Raw genomic sequence first — 19,273 nt, forward strand, 5'->3', positions numbered from 1 at the left:
TTTTTTTAAGCTCTTTATCTTTTTAGTGACTTGCATCAGAAGTCAAACTGATCAGTGGTTAAAATAATGTTCATTGCTTTGCTTAAAAAGGTTTATATGGAGGTTAGGGTGAAAATGAAGCAATGTGACCTGGGCATACTGCTTCGAATAACACTGCTACATTTCTAACTGTGTATAGACAACTGTCTTGGGGTAGGATAGAAATAGAAACTGAGAGGAAGTCTGAGGAGAACACCTCTGAGGACTATTAATTAACAGCAAAATAGCTTGTGGAAGGTTTTGTATTCCTCTGTTGACTTGCTATATTGGAATCAGCAGATATCTATTTTCCCAAATTTTCATCAATTTGCATAAAACACATTAGTTCACAGTCACAGGGAAGCACTGCTGGTACTGACACACTGAAGGCTGCTATTTAACCTCTTTTTGGGTATGGTGCATTGCTACAAACAGTCTTTATTTCTTGCAGGAGGTAAAACAATTTTTAGTCTGGGTTTTCTAGATGTCTGTTGGAACCAAGGTTTTAATTTGCACTACACAATTTTAAATGCATTATAAAGCTAGGTTTGAACAAGCTTTTAGAGAAAGCTGGAAAATGAGGGGCTTTGGACTGTGTTATATCACTTGATACTTTAGGTATGGTCATAAGGATCTGCATTTTCTTTAATGTTCTTTTTTTTTCCCAAAACTGAAGATGATAAACTATTAAAAATCAAAGTTGTATTTATCAAATTATAAATCATTAACCAGCTTCTGATGCAGAACACTCCATCTCTCGAAGCTTAGGCAGCCTACATTTAAACTAATACCTTCTTTAAGAGGAACTGCTAACATCAAGACTGAGTTTTATTCTATTCTTTATCTTAAGTTCCCCCAGCTGTGTGATTCACAAGAATATATCTGTGTTGCCATTTTGGGTTTGCAATTACATTTAGAAACACTAGCATTTAGGCAGAAGTCATTATACCAATTTTTGGGGGGGGGGGGGTGCTTGAGAAGCTTTAGAAAACCAGAAAGCAGCACCTTTATATATGGAAAACAATCTCTATGTGACTTGGGTTGGAGGCAGCCCAGTTATGTCAGTAAGCCAGCATTCTGTGCTTGTATCCATAGATGCAGGTAACTCTAGCATGCTATTTAATTTTCTTTCCACTGTAAGCTAAACTGTTACTTAACCAGTGTGCTGAATAAGTCTACTTATGAGCATTATATTCTTCAAAGGAGTTCAAGATACTGAAGCTTCTTGAGGAAAGAATGAGTCCGATAAAGTGAGGTGTTGCATTTTATTGTGTGATGCAGGGATGCTAAGTTAGCCTTTTGGCAAAAGTCATTGTGGTTACAGCTAGAACAAGTTGCACACAAAAAATAAACAAGTTAATCGGACATGTTGCCTTTCTTTGAACAACAAGAAGATGATGATATTTTGCCACATAGGTACCTGGGCATCTGTGTCCTTCTTTTCAGCCTTTGAAAGCAGATGGATTATCTCTTTCAGGGACTTTTGGACAAAAAAACCTCTATAACAGTTTTTGGTTTTCTGATCTAAGTGTTTTATACAGCGGTGGAAAGAGTTCACAGGAACATAACTGGAAGGCTTAATCATAAAAGTTTCTCTTTTGAAGTCTCTTAAATGATGTAAATTGTTATCACATGTAGGAATAACTGCTAGGTTTTTATCCCCAAGTGACAAATAATGAAGCAACTGACACTTTGCTGTTTTGAAACGGGCAGATGGCGTGTTATAACATCTAACTGTAACTGGGGTGTGGGAGACGACTTGTTTTGGTGTCTTGTGGTGGGTTTTTTTTGTTTTTTAGTTAAACCAATTTTCTCTTCTCTTCTAGAGGTTTTTGTAGGGGGGCCTTTGCAACCATTAATTATATGCTTTTGCCTATATAGCCGTTACGGCTTGCTTTGACCCATAATGAGACTGATGCTAGAGCAAAGGAAATGGATGGGAAAGATCCTATGTGTGGATGTTTTATAATGGAATTCGTTATTAGCTTCTCTGCTTTAGAAATATGGCTAGTGAATTAGACAGCTCTTCCAAGGCTATTATATGTTGTGATTAAATTGTAAAGCCTCACATTGCCTAGCTTTCTATAATGCCCTCTTCTTGCTTTCAGGAGTCTCTAAGCTGGGTAGGTGTTAGGAGCCCTCACAAGAAGAATAAAGTAATTTTATTCATCTGGTTTTTATTTTGCTGGAGCCTTGCAAGTTTCATTTCATAGCAGTGAAGCCTTTTATTTGTGTCGGAATCAGTTAACTGCTCCTTAGTGGTTTTGAAAGTGTGCAAATAATATAGGTAAAGTCAGGGAGAGAATTCAAAGCAAGTATCTGCTGAAATATGCTACTGGAAACTTGAAATAGATCTGTAGTTTGAGATTTCAAGATGAATCAAAGGATATTTCTATTAGCAATAACATAAGCATGTATGGAATAAGACTTGACAGAGTTTTTGACTGGTAACAGAGCGTTTACTGTTGCTGTAAAATGGGCAAATAACATAGCCAGCAGTCCATCCTGAAGCTTTCTCAGCTCTGAATTAATCAATCAGATTGATCTTAAGGAGTGTGAAGTACTTCTAACCCACATTGTTGCTAGGGGTGGACATGGTTGCTGAGACACTTTTTTTTGGCATCAATATACAATATAGCTCTATACCCCGAACAACTTGCAGGGCTGTAGACTATCCCATGGTATTGTCCATTTCATTGACTACTTTTATCACTCTCCTACTCTAAATAATTGCTCCTTGTTTTAGGAGAGGATGTAAATGTTGCGTTTTCCTTTACCTTGGCTGTTGTCAGGTAAGTTCAATAGCAGTTGGCCAAGCTTGTCAAGTCACTTCTGCTCAAAGGTCTTGTGGCATGCATCCTTCTGCAGGTAAGCAGCTTTAAAGGGAGAAGGTGGGTGGGTTGCAACAGGCAGTTATTAACCAGGCTCATTGCTGATCTGTGCTGGTGTTACAGGAATGAGAAATCAAAAACTAAGGGGGTTTGTCAATGGGCAGCGTTCTCTTTCTGTTTTCAGCAGTGTAGTCTGTGCAAAAAATAGCCAGCCGCTGACTCTCAGGTAATAATAAATGGTGTTCAAACTGCTCTGCCTACTGTGGGCCTATTACATAGTTGGGAAAAGAGAACTGATACTTAGATCCAAGTACTGTATCTCTGCTTGTCATAGAAGCATAATCTACTTAAGAGTAATAATTTTCACAGGATGAGTCACAAGTCAAGGAATAATGCAAAATATAGGAAAGCTTTTATATAATAAGGACCCCTTTTTTTTTTCCTCCATTCAAGGAAGATTACAGGCAGGAAGAGTAATAGACTATCAAATCCTTGGTCAAATATAAAGAATGGGTGTGGGTTTCTGACATAAGAAATAGGGGTACTGTCAAACAGAACTTTCTGACAACTGGTCCAGAATCTCAGGAGAAGAATGGGAAACCACAGAAGATTGCTTTAAAAATGTAGGATATTGTCATTTCAGTGAAATCGGAAAGTAGTAAAAATGGAGTGAAAAGGACCTGCTGCCTATGTCTGAACAGGTCTTAAGTCCTGAAAGGCTGACCATAGCTCCTTTAGTTCTAAAGTCTACAATGAGAATGCAGTGCTTTTCAGTAGGGTTAAATTGCTGTATGTAGCCCCTTCTTAGGTGCCAGCAGCTCAACTTTTAGTCCAGTTTCTGGGTTGGGGTTTTGTTTTTCACCTTTAGAGCATTTCCTGACAAGAAGATAGGGTTTTTTTTTTATTAGCATTTCAGGATTTTGCATACAGCCTCCTGTGAAGGAGCTCATGGGTTTAAAGATGCATCAGTCTGACTCTTGACTTTGTGTACTGCAGTGCTACTACAAAGATATGGCCATTTGTTTATTGCATCTCTTGAGATCAGCTGCTTCCTATACAGTACCTGGTTACTTGACTGTAATCTATCATTGCGAATATTTCAGCTATTATTTATAGGTTGTATAATTGACTGTTAATGATCTCAGTCTTTTGGCTGTCACTTTTCTCATACGTCTTTTGTTTATTAGTTCCTCCAGGATGTTTTATTTAATTCTGTAGGACTTGAGATAAGATCACTGACTGTCTTGTCTCCATCCTCATTCCTCAGGTATCTGTCTACTCAAAGTAGCTAATAGTGTCCACGATAGTGTTCAAAGAAGTCAAATAAAACAGGGTGTAAATGATACTTAGACAATTCTTTTTGGGGGTTGTGCAATTGTTAATTTTTAATGGAATTTAATACATGTTAAAAAATAATGTGCTAATGTTAGTCTTACAGTCTCAAAAACCTGAATGAGGGCAAGCTTGAGGAAAGTAGCAGAAGGAAAACAGTTTTCTGTGAAACATATAACCAGGGACTTCCTTAAAAGTGGTTTCTTTCCTCTGAAGATGTCAATGATTGTGCTGAAGACATTTGGGCGCACTAGAAAACATGGACTGATTTGTAGCCCATGGACTGAGAAGTAACAGCTACTCGTGTCTGAACACATCATAGGTGTCTTGAAAGACATTAGGAATTTCTTAGGAAGAAATGGCAACCTGCACGTATTCAGTGCTATATGGCCTTGAATGGAAAGGGTCCTATGCTGTAAACCGGTGGGGGCTGCAGCACAGGGAGAGTGGCAAGCAGTGCAGTGTCCAGGCATCAGTGACAGCACGCATTGGATGCCACACCTGCATTTTTATCCCTTTCAAGTACAAGCTGTTAGTCCTTGTCTTCATTGTTTGTGGCACTTAATTGAGTAAGAAATGTGTGAAATAACTGAAGTTAACAGCATATGGAAAAGAGGAAACAAGAGTAATTGTAATGCCTAGACAGGCTTTGAGTTTAAGACATTGGAAATAATTTAAGCCCTTAAAGGTCATCCAAAGACTTAGCTTTTGAAAACCTGGCATTGTTACCTATGACTGACATTTCTGGGCATGTGTAACAAAGCAACATTGATTTGCTATTGTCAAGCGGTGGGATCTACCTTGATACTATGGCTGGTACATGCTCTACAACAGGCAGAACAAATAAAAATAACTATAATTCTTGCTTTTTTAGCCTTCAAAAGTGATTTAATGGTTCAGCTTACAAGCAAGGACCTTTAAACTGATACTTGATGTACAAACTGAAGGTGTCAGTTCGACAACTAGATTCATTGGAAAGAATGACTTGGAGGCTAACTCGTGCATCTAAAATCTAACAGAAAAGCTTGCTAGTTTAAAGATTAAATTGATTTTAAGATGCATACCCGTATTACTGTTATATTGCAAAAACTTGCTGGACTCTATGGTGATTAATGGTTCCAGATTAAGTCTATTCTTCACTTAAAAGTGCAAGGTATTAGTGGGGGGTAAGTTTCCTTGTATAGCTTTCCTTACACAGCTCAGGTTTATGAAAAGATAGCTATGTCTCTGACAAATCTAGTTAACAGCAAGAAATGCATCTAAACGTCACACCTTTTAAGCAGTCCCATTTATTCTAGGTGGATCAAGAAAATGGTCATTGATATAAGTAAATTATGTGATAGGAACTATTAAGATGAACTGCTGGAACATTTTTATGTGTATGTTTTTTAACTGCTTGGAGTTTTTTTGCTTGTGATCATGGGTTTGTTTTTGGGTTTTTTATTTGTTTGGTGTGGTTTATTTTCTGGGGGGGTAGGTTATTTTGGGTATTTTTTGTCTGTTTTGGGTTGGTTTCTTTGGTTTTTAGAAACTGCCACTTGCTCTGAAAAAAAATGCCTTGAGTGAAGAGCTTTGCTGCCATTGGTTAGCTTTCATAATTCAGTGTTCATCTCTTTCTTGTAGTGCTATTCAAGTAGAAAAGCAGCAGTCAGATAGGCAGATAAGGGAAAAAATACATGGTTTTCTGTACAAGCAAGGGTGCTTTGAATGCTGGTGTGTGTGAGGAGCACAGATATGGAAAATATTTTCTCTAAGTGGAGGAAAAGGTGGGTGAAGATGATGAGGCTTCTGTGGGTAGAAGAGTGAAGGAGCTGCAATGAATAAAGGGTAAAACAGAATCACTTGTCACTCTAGAGCTCCCTAAAATAAGAGGGGGTGTGGGGGGTAAGAGTGTGGGTGAAAGAGGTGCAAAATTAATGACATTTGAGGCTAGCACTTTCCCATAGGGTGTTTGACAGCCTTCAAAAGTGATGATTATTTATGTGATTCTTGACTTTGCAGCAGTAATAAAAGCTGGACTGAACTACCTCGTGTTCAGTCAAGAAATTAAGTTCATATCTAGTGATAACTTTATGCTATTTTTGCTTCATGAGTTGCCTAATGTTGTTCAACATTTGTGCCTCATCCTCAATCAAGTGCTATAAAGAGGCCTCTAATCAGAAGTATTTGGTTTTAATGTTTCTCCTTAGTCTCTCACTCACTCACAGCCAAATCTTTGCTGATGTACTTGAGAAATATTTTAATGCTGTTGCCTGCTCACCTGTCCTGGGTTCAGCAGTAGCAGTGATTTTCCTCCTCCTTAGTAGCTGGTGCAGTGCTGTGTTTCTGACTTTGAGCCTGGGAACAACACCGATGTTTTTAGTTATTGCTAAGTAATGATTACTCTGATCAAAGACCTCCCCAGTCTCATGCTCTGCCAGGGAAGAGGGGAAGCCGGGAGGAAGCAGAGACGGGACACCTGACCCAAACTGACCAAAGAGGTATTCCATACCACAGCATGTCATGCCCAGTATAGAAACTGGGGGCATTTACCCAGAAGGGCTAGATCACTGCTTGGTAGGGCTGGGTATCGGTTGGTGGGTAGTGAGTGGTTGTATTCTCTTCCCTTGTTATTTCCCTTACCATTATTATCATTGGTGGTAGCAGCAGTGATTTGTGTTATACCTTAGTTACTGCTCTTATCTCAACCTGTGCGAGTTACATTCTTTCCATTCTCCTCCCCATCCCTCTGGGAGTGAGGGGAAGAAGGGGGGGAGTGAGTGAGCAGCTGAGTGGTTCTTGTTGCCAGGTGGGCTTAGACCACGACATCACCTAATTAAGAGAATGATTGGGTCCCTGGAGGGACAGATCTCCCTAGGTGAGATAAATGAAAGAATTGCTCTCTTGCTGGAGAAAAGCCAGTCTGAAATGAACATTTCAAGGATGTCTCTAAGATCAACGTATATTTTTAATATTCCCTTCTGCCTTAGCAGAGTTAAACCAAAAAGGAGCAAAGTCCAACATGCATATTTATATTGATGGAAATTAACTGTTATGCAAAGTCAGGTAGAGAGGGGGTTGTGGCATTCACAATGATATGTATTCATTCTTCCTGTGCGTGGTGAATAAAAAGATATTCGCTGGTCTTTAGACTCTCAGATTACAGTACTCACCTGATACTTGCGTTTTCAGAATATGCTAATGATCTAATGAGATTCTATCAAACAAAAAGTTACACAGTGACAACTCAGGCCAAAATTTAAATGCTGGCAAATAGGTTAAATAGTAGTTTATAGGAAAATTCCAAAACTCTTTGGTTCTCACTGAATTTGTTTGAAGTTCTGAAAGTAAAGGCATCTGGAAAATATAAGTTCTAATATCTTGCTGCATGCATCTTAGCTCACTTAAAAAAAAAATCCACCCCCTCCCACCCCCGAAAGGACAAAAAGCCAACAGCAAAACCCCCATTCTAACACAATGCTTGGAAGTAAATAGTTTCTCCTTTTAATACCAGGACAGAAACTGTGTTTAGCCATGTCTAATGCACTAATCAGTTGAGGTAAAAAGAGCGATAAATTTCTCACTCTAATGTTTGAAAGATGGACGTGAAGAACTAGGAATGACTAGTAAGAATATTAGAATACAAATGTTGAGATTTCAGAGTCTCATATTTCAAGAAAGGGTCTAGAACATTAAAACTCTTTGAAGTCCGTAATTATTTCTGTTCCACACTCAGAGCTATAAAATAGCTGTGGCATATGGCTTACACTGTGATTAGTCTCATTTCTTGAAGTACTTTTAAAAATAATCAGACAGATCTTTGTTCCATTGTTACCATCCATGTTGATAGTAAAAGCAATCAGTCAGACCTATTGAAGGACTGTGACCTTTTGCAACCCAAGTGGTACTGCCAAGGAGTACTAGAGGTGATTGAGTTTTTAATAGTCAGCCAGTGTAAACTAAGCCTTCACTTTCAGTTTAGGATTTAAAGAAACCTAGCCATGATGCAAAGAGAATTAACTTGAGTCTGTTATTACATATAAAGATCACATAGCTGCCAGTAATTAACTGCATAGCTAGTGCCCTGCTGCATCTTGCAACCATGTTTATCCAAAAGAAATCAGTCACCCTTGGTTCTTTGGCAAACTCTGGTGTGACTGTCATGCAGATAGCTGATAATGCTGTGCCGAACCATGTAGGCTGCAGCTTTCTAAAAAAAAGTGAAATTATGCACTGATTGGGAACTTGCTCATTCAAGAGTGTATAACAAAAAGCTTTTAGCTCTACTTGGCTAGAACTAATTGAACTGGATGTACAGCTTCAGTTTTTGTGAAGACTATCATTGTTACGAGTTAAAGAAAACTGAGACCATCGGATCATCCTGTCAATGTCACTCGACTTTTGACTTACTCAAAATATCTTCATTTGAGGAATCACCACAAAAATAATGCTATTGGAAAAATTAAACCTCTAGTGAAAAGAAACCCTTTCAGAAACACGCACTCTAGGAAATGCAAATTCGTTCTGATCTTTCTGCAGGTTGAATTCCTAGTTATTAGCATTTTATATCTAGGCACCTCTAGTCTTAAACGAAGACCTACGGAAATTAGAACTATTAATGTACAAAAGACATTGGCAACAATCCTACCTAAAGGTTTATGATATTTTTAGTTGTAAAAAGTGTATTTAAATCTACCTTGGGAGGAGGAGGAGGAAAACCCCAACCCTGAAAACTCATCGTTGTTACGCTGCTGCTGTTCTATTTTTAATAGCAAGTACCATAAAACCCCATAAAAATAAAAAGGCAGGTGGGACTCTATAGATGAAAATATTGTTAAGGATAATTAGTTCTGCACACAAGTTGCTGGTAATTTTAATCTGGACTGAAAGCTGACTTGATCTTAAATGTTATACACTTTACTCACAGTTTTAAATAAAACCTGCCATTTTATGGTATTCCCTGATGATCATGGTAATGTACCTAGAAGTAATTTGTTCTCTTCATGAAACAGTAATTCACAAGTAATGCTAGTAATAAATAAATAGTTAATGAAACATAAGTTCAAATTTTCTGGTTTAGCTTTGTATGATGGAGAATACAGGTGTTAAAATTGCTGCCAAATGATAATTGGAACTGTGTAAACTAGAATGAAAGATTTCTACACAAAGGTAAACTGAAGCAAGAGTTGAATGTGACTAAAAGACAGTTCATGATGCATAATTGGGGCCCTAAAACAGGATTGCTAGTACTAATAGCAGTGAAAGCTGCTGCACAAAAGCACACTTCTGGCAGGAGACCAGCAGAGACCATGGGTTGGTTGATCCAACAGGCTTGCAGAGTAAATGTCAGTAAACTTGTGAATGTAACCAGGTTCTCCTTCTTGAAGAAAAGCTTTTTATTATTAGTGGCTCTGTGCTTTTGGCCATTATCACAAATGGTATCCAAAGGGCTGGTGGCTTGTATGTGCGTTAGTCACTTGAGCCGGCTACTTCATTTTAATTGAATGTTAAGTCTTTGTACACCTAAATATATCTGGCATGGATTGGGTTTTTTCTCAATAAAATAAAAAATTTTCTGTCCTGTTTGCCTAGAATTTAAGTGCAGCAAAATGGTGTTGAAGACAGGCAATGACTTGAGTAAGGATCTTTTCCTTTCTTGATTGGTCTAGCAGAAGTCAAAGATGGAAACGCTGTCACTTTCCACTGAAAGCAGGAAGTGTGCCACTGTTGAGCCACTGACAGTATAGGACAAAGAGCATGACTATATTGTACTTGACAGTCTTGGGAGCAGATCTGCACCTGTTTGCATAGTCATACCTCCAGACAGAATTATTTACTCCTTGCTGACCTAAAACCCCTTTGTTAAAGATTAAATAAATTGTAAGAGGAAATTAAGGTTTGACCATAAAAGTAGAAAAAGAAGCAGTCCTGTTTCTACCATGTGTCACTTCAGATTAGCTGCATTAGTTCAAGGTGTTTGCAAGACATGTTGCTCATAGGTGAAGAGGAATTCTGTGGGAAATTACGTAACAGAGGACAATGTCTTCCAGCTAAAGTACGGTGTGATAGTGTACCTCTTTGGTGACACAGCATCTACAGACAGATTAGCAGTCGTAACTCCAAACTGTATCAGAGATAAGTTCTTTATTTACCTCGCGCAGAATCCCTGAATTTCATGCTGAAATGCACAGCACCCTTACGACAAATGTTCATGGTTTTAGAAATGAGAAAGGGGAAGGAAGCAATTCAGTCAGTTTTCTAGGAAAAAGATAGATGCTGTGAGAAATTAGGAGTGAAGGGTAATGTAAGGTGTAACAAGGACTCCAAGCTTTTCAAATTTGTCAGAAGTGAAAAAAAGTGTAAGAATCCCATTTGTCACATGCTTAACTTGAAGATGGCTGAAAGACTTGGCTCTTATTTCAAGTCTAATGAGGAAAGTTTATACAGTTAAGTAGTAATGAAGATCTTGCAAAGTTTTATTACATATTGATGAATACTAGATGAAGATAAAATGCAAGAGCTTGAAGATATGCAAATAACTTTCAGCTTATGGGAGGGAAATTACATCATGGACTCATTAAGCTCACCTGGCATTAACTCTATAGGAGCAAAATTAAATATAAACAAGTGATATTAAGACATAAATCATATCCAGTACCTAAACCATCAGTGATTTAAAAGGAACAGCATTAAATAGCCTTGTAAATGTTTCAGAATGTATTGTGATTTATAGCATGGGTGACTTAGACTTGCAACAAAGAACACTGACCTTGCTATTGCTCTGCTTTAGCTACTAGGAGACAAGTAAGAACTATGAAAAGCTAAAGCTTTTTAATGCAGTTAACTTGTTTTCTTGTTATTAGCTTTGGACATTTAACAGAGAAATACCTACAGATCTTGCAAAATGAAGGATTAAAATATATAGTGCTGGCAGCTGCAATAAGAAAGCAGGGATTATGAAATGTGGAGACTTATTTGTTATCATCTGCTAAAAGGCATATATCTGTGATCTTTGTTAGATTTCTAAGATTGAAATGAGTGTACCTTGAACAGTTGGGATAATTGTGAACAGCTAGAGTACAAAACTTTCTATAATGCTGTTCAGTGTGTAATAGTGATGCCTCAATTACTGTTTTATTTTTGAGACAAAATACACAGAGGAAGAAGACATTCCACTTAGTTACTAGTGAAACAGGTTCTCATCTTCATAAACGCACAATGAATTTGGAGGAACCAACTTTATCTAGAAACGGTCATAATGGGGTACATGTGCTGTTAGGTGTAATGTTAAATTTGGATGAGTTGTAGTACAGAGCAGGCATGCTTCATGCAAAGTTTCTTCATTAGCTACCTGATAGTCTTTCAAATGAGACATTATGAGACTTTAAAAGATGCTACCTGAAAGCTGTTTGTCCTATCATGATAAGTGGTAAATGGTCCACCACTGGCAGTGTTCAAGGCCAGGCTGGACAGAGCTTTGGATGATGTGTCCTAGTGTGAGGTGTCCCTGCCTGTGGCAGGGGGTTGGAACTGGATGATCATTTTCAACCCTAACCATTCAGTGATTCTATGCCCAATCACTTACTGCAATTTCTATTTGCAGCACTTTTTGTGGGGACAAAGGGGAGGGGGAGGAAGAATCTAAATAAAATTGTTTTGGTAGCTGATAGCATTGGTTAGGATAGCCCTCTGTGCTTGCATGCATCTTGTAAATCCAGAAGCTTACCCGTTTTGTTAACGAAGCATGACATGAACTGTGACTTCATGTATCCAAAGGAGGATGTATTTCACTATCAGTAAAATGAAGGTGAAATTCAAATCAATCTAGGCTGAGGATATCCTCGGGAACCAGTGAGCTGCTTTACAATACAGAATGAACTGATGAGAAAGTAAAAGCAGCGGTCAATGTATAGTTGTGGTGTGTTAAGCAGCATGTCAGAGAATGGAAAAAAAAAAACCCATAATATGTGAAAACTCTGGATTTTGAAATAGGTATTGAGCCTGTATAATTCAGAAGGTCAAACCATTTTTCTAGTGATATGTTGTATTTTAAATGGCTCGTGAGGAGGCTTCAGCTAGGTGAGGAAACCTCAGCAGGAAATTGCTACTGTATTACTTGTACTCTTGAGCCAATCTGAGACCTCAGTTCAGTGAATCACTGCAGACAGTCTCAAGGTCAGAGATCTGAACTGCCAAGTAAGAAAAAGGATTTCATCTGGCCTGGTGATTTGAGGCAGTGCCGCATCTTCTGCCAAGGTCATGTTTGCAGTTGAACCCCAAACACAAACCTTATTTTGGTGCTTTAAACACTTAACAAAACTAAGCAAACCGCCCCCCAAATAAACAACACCAAGAAACAAACAAAAAACCCAAAACCTAAATCAGACACAAAACAAGCAAGGAAACCGAGAAACATGAACAAAAAACCAAACCAAACTAACCCTAACACCTTTCTTGGCTTTCTGGTACCTCATTGATGCTGACTTGATGGTTCTATGAGAAGAGAAATGCAAAGCTAAGTTCTAGAAATGCTTTACTTGATTTCCTCTCTTGAAGTAACTGCCAAAACCTGTTCCTCCACACTAGGAGCCCAGCAGGGAATTGCTGGTACTGTTTAACACTGGGGCAAATTAACAGTTAGTAAAACTAAAGTAAACAAAAATAAAGGCTCAAACCAGCAGATCTAATGTGGCAAGCTGTGGTCCTATATTTAGGTAAAGAAAATCCTTGCTGGCTAGCTACAGAAGTGATGTACCTTTACAGAACTTCATAAGCTTCTATGTGAAATGATCCCTCCTCTGTGTAGCAAGGGAAGTAATCTTTCTCAGCTTCTCCTGTTAAGCCTTACTGTGCAGCTTTATAACTCTTCAGTACAAATAAGGGTATTCAGTGGTACGTTTTGGTGGCTGTTTGTGTTCTTCAAGTCCCTGAATATCGGAACCTTTTATTCAGGATGATGCTTTTGATGTTTAATGATCTAGTCCAAAAATACCCCTCTGGCTGTTGCCTGTTCAGGCTGTGGCTCTTTTGCCATGTGTGTTCCATGAGCTGTGCTGTCTCCGTAAATCATCTTTTCTGAGGTAGTGAGATGTTTTTCTGTGGCAAACCTCTGGGAGATAAAACTTAGGTAAGTTTCTGTTAAAATATGGAAAATAGACTAGCCATTACACATGGGACATTTGGGAAAGGAAAAGTAAAATACAAGCTAACTGCTTCTAATGCAAGAGAAGAGAGGAAAATAAATGACCAGAAGTAAGGAGCAGCACCCTTATAAACAACCAAATACAGAAGATAAAGGGAAGAAGGATTACAGGATTAGAGATCTTGAGAAGGTCTGAGCATATATTGAGCTTCTGGTGGGGGAAAATATGCAGGTTAATACTTAAATTTTCACATTAACAGATCAATATTGTTATAAGTTTTTCATAAGGAGAGGAGTGGGGAGTAGTCAAATCTTTTAGTGTGGCTTAGAATAATAGGATATTAATGACATATATTTGCTTAGGTGTATTTAGAGTATATGGGACCTTGTAAATATCATGTAGGCTAATCTATCGTAAATCAGAACAATGGCAGGATTGGCGTCACACCTTTACATGTGTGTACCCTTCAGGAACAGGATTAGGGAAGGAGATAGAGGTGATGCTTCTTAAAGTCACTCAGGTGACCTGTCCTGTTTTTGATATCAGTTCCAGTACTGAGCTGACAGTAACACTATGAAACATCAACTTTGTAAGAACAAAGGGTAAATTTATGTGAGAGAAAGTTAACCCAAAACGAACCAAACAACCCAAAAAGAAAGCCTGTAGAAATCTTAAGAATTGCTGGAATGAACCAATGCTGATATTGATTAATATCTGAAGAAGCTATATTTTGCTGATCATGGCAAGTGAGTAATACCAACCATCTACTAAAATTAAGGAGGAGTTGCCTGAGTGTTGTGACAGTGTTTCTTTGCTTTTGCTAACAGCAGCTAGTGGTTAGAAATACAGCTTCTTGTCACTTACTGCAATGTTCGTTTAGGTTACTGATGCATCATGAAAACCGAGCGGGTCTCTGCTGGTTACCAGAGCATCTTTGTGGGGGACACTTCAAGCAGAAATGAGCCAATGAGCCTGCTCTGTACAGTCAGTAGGCTTTACGAGGCACTGAATGCTGCAGCACCGTGTAGGGCTATTGATCTGGTTTCCCAGAAGCTATATGGACAAGATTATGGAGTTTATTTGCTACTACTTCCAAGCAAAAACTGACATGCAGATGAACACCTACAGGTTGGGATATAAGTGATAGGGTATCAGTTGTACTTGTTCCTGGCAAGTTGTACAGGTGGTATCTTACTGTCTTCGCTCAGTGTTAGAAGCAGCTAACAGGTAATCAGCAGTACAGGGAGAGACCTGCTGAGTAAAATACCAGTAGTAAGTGAATGTTGCAATACAGATTTAATTGCTTGTGCTCAATACAGCTGATGAACAGGAAAGAACTAGGGCCTCGAGGGAGTAGTAAGGATTTTTGTAATGATATTTGGTGTAAACTTGAACGCTAAAATGGTGGGTCAGTCAAAAAATGGCCAGTAACTTTTTGCAGCAGACTTTGTCTACTATTGGCAAGGACTGAATTCTGTTTAGTTTTCATTCCTATTTCTGTTTTAACTTTGGGTTATGCTGAAGCAGGAAGACTTGCCAAATCTCTTGAGGTTACTTAAGATACCTAGCTTTCTGCCTAAAACTTTTGTGGTGTCTTAGGTGAACCATTGTCAGTCTTCTGCACTATTCCTGTACTGCTTGAACAGTTTAAAAAGCTTTAAATGAGAATGTTTAAGAATTAGAAATAATTCCCCACTGTTTTTCAATTGATGTGTGGTGGGAGAGAAAAAGGGGTTTGATTGGAATGAAAGAGATGGAGGAAAATCCAGTGAAAAGTGAGGATAATGATAGCATGCAAGGAAAGACAAAGTTAAAGTTGTGTTATCTCTTATCTTTTTCAGGGCACATTAAAGTCTCTCCTAATACCGTTGCACAAATACCCTGTTAGTTAATACAGAGCCAATGGGAAAGCAAGAAATAAATTGCTCCAAATTATACTCTATTCTGGCAGCCTGACCTCTTCATGAAACCTGATGGCTAAATGAGTTCTGGCTTGTCTGTTTAGAATTCCTCCAGTCACCAAAATGGTGTCTCAGATATGTTCCTATTTAATTTCGTATTAAAAGTTATTCTTACCTTAGGGTCTCTCTACTATAACATTGTATTGAGAAGATAAATGGAACTTTTTTCCCCAACAGGTTTCTGGCTTACACAGCCATAGTAAAGCTCTGTACTCCAAAAAGAGGAGAGAAGGAAGGGCAGGAGAGAAACTGTTTTCCCTCTGCTGAAAACAGAAGTGTCTGCCAATGAGCAATATAAATAATTCGTTGCCATTTGTTATATGCAGAACCTGCATGCCTAATGTATGTTTAAAAATACATACTGATATGATACAACTGTGATTCAGTTCTCGTTACAATGAATAAGACTTACACCATGTGAAGGTAACTGTTTGTAAAGCAATTATACCTTTAGCTGCATACGTCTGGCTGTCTCCATCGTTTATCTAAAGTTAGAAATGTGAGTTACATGGGGCTTTTCAATCTTGTCGTGAATATGAGTATCATCACACTCATCTATGATGGATGAGGAACCAAGTGTTTGGTGTTGCACCCCTATCTTGGGGAGCACTGTATATAACAGGGATTCAATCTTGACTTAAAAGTAATCAAAAAGATATTATTTTTTTCTCATTTAACAGCTGTAAATGCTCACTTTTTCTGTGATAAACATTACAAAATGTCAAAAAAAATGATAGTCTACTAAATCCATGGAATTGCATTTATCCATAAATGACTTAGAATTAAATGCTGATGCTATCAGTTGCTGTTCTCACTAGGTTTCTTTGCTTTATTAATCTTTTCAGTTCTATCTCTCCTCATGAGTTTATGCTTTCAGTCAAATAGGAGCTGGTGGCAGGTTTTTTTTTCTGTGGCAGTTTGAAAAGGTTTTTGAGGTTTTCTAAGATCTCTGACCTTCATATATGCCTATAGAAATAGGTACAGCGCATCAGTTTAAAACCAGAGAAAAACAAAGTGCTGTGTGATGATAAAAACATCTTTTTATCTTTTTGGTTGCCCTTCAGTTGCTTTTGAGAAGTCAAGTGGATGCAGATGTAAAATAACCGGATTTAAAAGCAAAACAACTAATGCTGCTATTTGGCCAAACCATTGTGTGTCAAAGGCAAATGTTTACTATTAAATTGTGTGCATCTGAAAAATGCTAGCTACAATGAAAATGCCAATACAGCATTAACTGTAGGAATTATAGAGAAGACAACTCCAAAATGTTTCCTTTAGCTATTTACTGACGCGATGGAACTACCCTAATTAAATGACTGGTAGAGGAATAAATCCAAGTCATCAACTTTGAAAAGCTGTGCTGCCAGGTGACTGAACAGGCAAGCAGCCTTGTATCACCATGCAGTAAAGACAGCAGCTAGAAGTGAAATCGCTGTCACTAGGTCAGGTGTGGGCACTTGAACAAGGAGTTTTTGTTAGTTGCTAGCAATTTTTTGGAGTTATTTTATTATGGATGCCTTTAATAGTGAAACACCATGTGAGCTATCATGTAATTTAATGGGATTAGAAATTACTTGGAGGATAGAGGTATTTACCAGGCTCTATTCTGTTTCTTTCATGACAAAGCGTTGAATTCAGCATCACCTTTCTGTACGGTGCTAAATGCCACAGGTTCCAGCCATGGGCATCAAAGCTGCATTCTCAAGCAGCAAGGTTTTTGCCTGGGTCTTGTATCTCCATGAACTGTCCATCAAAACAAGATCCTGGGCAAGTGTGAAGCCTGGCTTCAGCAGAGGCTTACACCAATTGAATGGAATATGGGGGGGTTGGCAGGAGGGAAAACCGTGTCTTGAAGATCATGGTATATAACTTTAAATCTCTCAAACAGTGCTCTGTTTCCTTGATGATTCTGAGATGGTTTGTACTAGTTCAATAAAAGATGGGCTGCTTGAACTGAAGCAGGCTATAGTGCAAGACAAAACAGGCCCTAGACAGATGGGAATGTTTTGATTTTGGTGGTTTAACAGTCTTTAATTGTCCACGACACTGATTTGAAACACTGAAACCACTCCTTTCAACTATACTTATATAGTGCTTGCTGAGAAAAGAAATTGAGACTCTAGACCTGCAGTTCTATTCAGTCTGAACCATATGACTGCTGGACTTTCTGTCTCAAAGTTTGCAGTACAGAGAGCTACGCTTGTTAGGTCACATTGACTTGAGGTGAAGAGAAGGGTATGTATTAATATTGATGCAGTACAGGTCTAATGCCACTTGTCACCTTTTGAAGTCATCCTGGAAATTAGGCTATAAAGGAAGCAGAATCTTATTAAAAGCAAGAAAGCAGACAATGTCAGTTTTGTATTGGTTTCAGTTCTCCTCTAAATGAGAAAGAGGGTTAGAGAGGTTCCTATCAAAGCTTTGAATTATACTGCTAAAATCCATCAGTATCAAGTTAAGAGTTATTAGAGACAAACTCAGATGAAAACCTCAGAGAACAGTTAGTCAAATAGTTCACTTTCCCTAAACAGCCCCTGTGAGGATGCTTATTGAAGTAAATGAGGCTTTTATAGTCTGAACATTTCTGCACTTCACTTTTCTTTCTAACTCTTCTTTCCTTCTGTATAGGTAGTATCTACTACTTTGGTTTATGCAGTCCCACGCCGGAACATATGAATAGCTGGCTCCTTATATTCCCAATACAGTCAGCTAGTTCATTGTTGAATGAAATATTGCTTATACTCCCTTTCATTCTCTATATGATTTGTGCAAGGTAAGAGTTTTCTCTTCAATTGGACCTGAAGCTTCAGTTTCTGAAACCCAAAATGTGTACTTAATCTCTGCAGGCCAACTGTATGACTGGAAAACAAAATAGTAATGAATGGCAAATAAAAAGGGAATAGGTTTCCTAACTGCTGTGAAGGTAAATTCTAAAGCAAGTTGTTCTTAGATAGGGTAATCTGACCAGCAAGTCAAAAGCATAAGCTTTGTGGAGGTTACTTGAAGGAGCTCACCTTCTGCTCAAAAATGCCCAAGGTCTTGTATCTAATTTTACTGATCTTCATAATACTTATGGAAGAGACAGTGTTCATTCCCAGAGTAATAGTAGTAAAGCACAATTAATCAGGGGCCTCAAAAGAGGCCAGAAATCATGGTTTCTCTTTGAGTGCATGACTATGTTCCCTTCTGATCACCAGTGTAAGGGGTTTTAATTAAAAAACAGGCAAATTCAGTATACACAGTACAAAATATGAACAGAAGAGATCAACTGTATTGTGAAATAAATAGTTGCAAAGGTTGTCAATGAGCAGCCTGAAACGAGGGCTTTATCTAATGAGCCAGGCTTTTAAACATGAAAGAAATAATTCTGTTGTAGATGTACAGCCATTAGTCCTAATTCCAACCAGCAGTCCAAGGCAGGTGGTCCTGCCACCGGGCCCTACTTCGCTCATTAAATGGAGTAGGCTGATGAAGCTGGCGGGTCTCACAGGCACTAACATACTGTGTGGTCTTGGCAAGGTATCCTCGTTTCTGACAGAGGGTTCTGGGTTTGAAATGGGTGTTTAGAGAATAAATACATGGGCTGTGGTGTTCACATAGGAACTTTTAGTTTTTTCTCAAATATCAGTAGTCTGAATTAATTAAAAAGAGAATGCTTGTAGAAAACTGTCTTGCATGTTTACTAAAAACGTTCTTGGTCGAGAAGAGCCATGTCATGCACTTACATGTTTATTGATATGGCAGGACTGATCTGGACAATGTGTTCAGAAACCTATTGTGTGCTATGTTCTCCAGGATTTCTTTAGGGTGGGTGTAGCTGAAGTGGAGGAGATACTCGGGTCTGGAATGCAAGATGAACCCTGGGGGTAGGGAAGGAAAGAGGACAAGCTTGCTAATATTGCAACTTGTTTTTTCTACTATAGTCACTTTGAAGCTTTTCCCAATAGCTTCAGTGACATCTATCTGAATTACCATTCTCTGTGAGTTGGGAAATATTTAGCCAGCAAGG

This window comes from Pezoporus wallicus, unplaced genomic scaffold (genome assembly GCF_028554395.1).
Source record: "Pezoporus wallicus isolate ANWC-B61680 ecotype Strahan unplaced genomic scaffold, APGP_CSIRO_Pwel_v1 contig_13817, whole genome shotgun sequence".
Taxonomy (NCBI): domain Eukaryota; kingdom Metazoa; phylum Chordata; class Aves; order Psittaciformes; family Psittacidae; genus Pezoporus; species Pezoporus wallicus.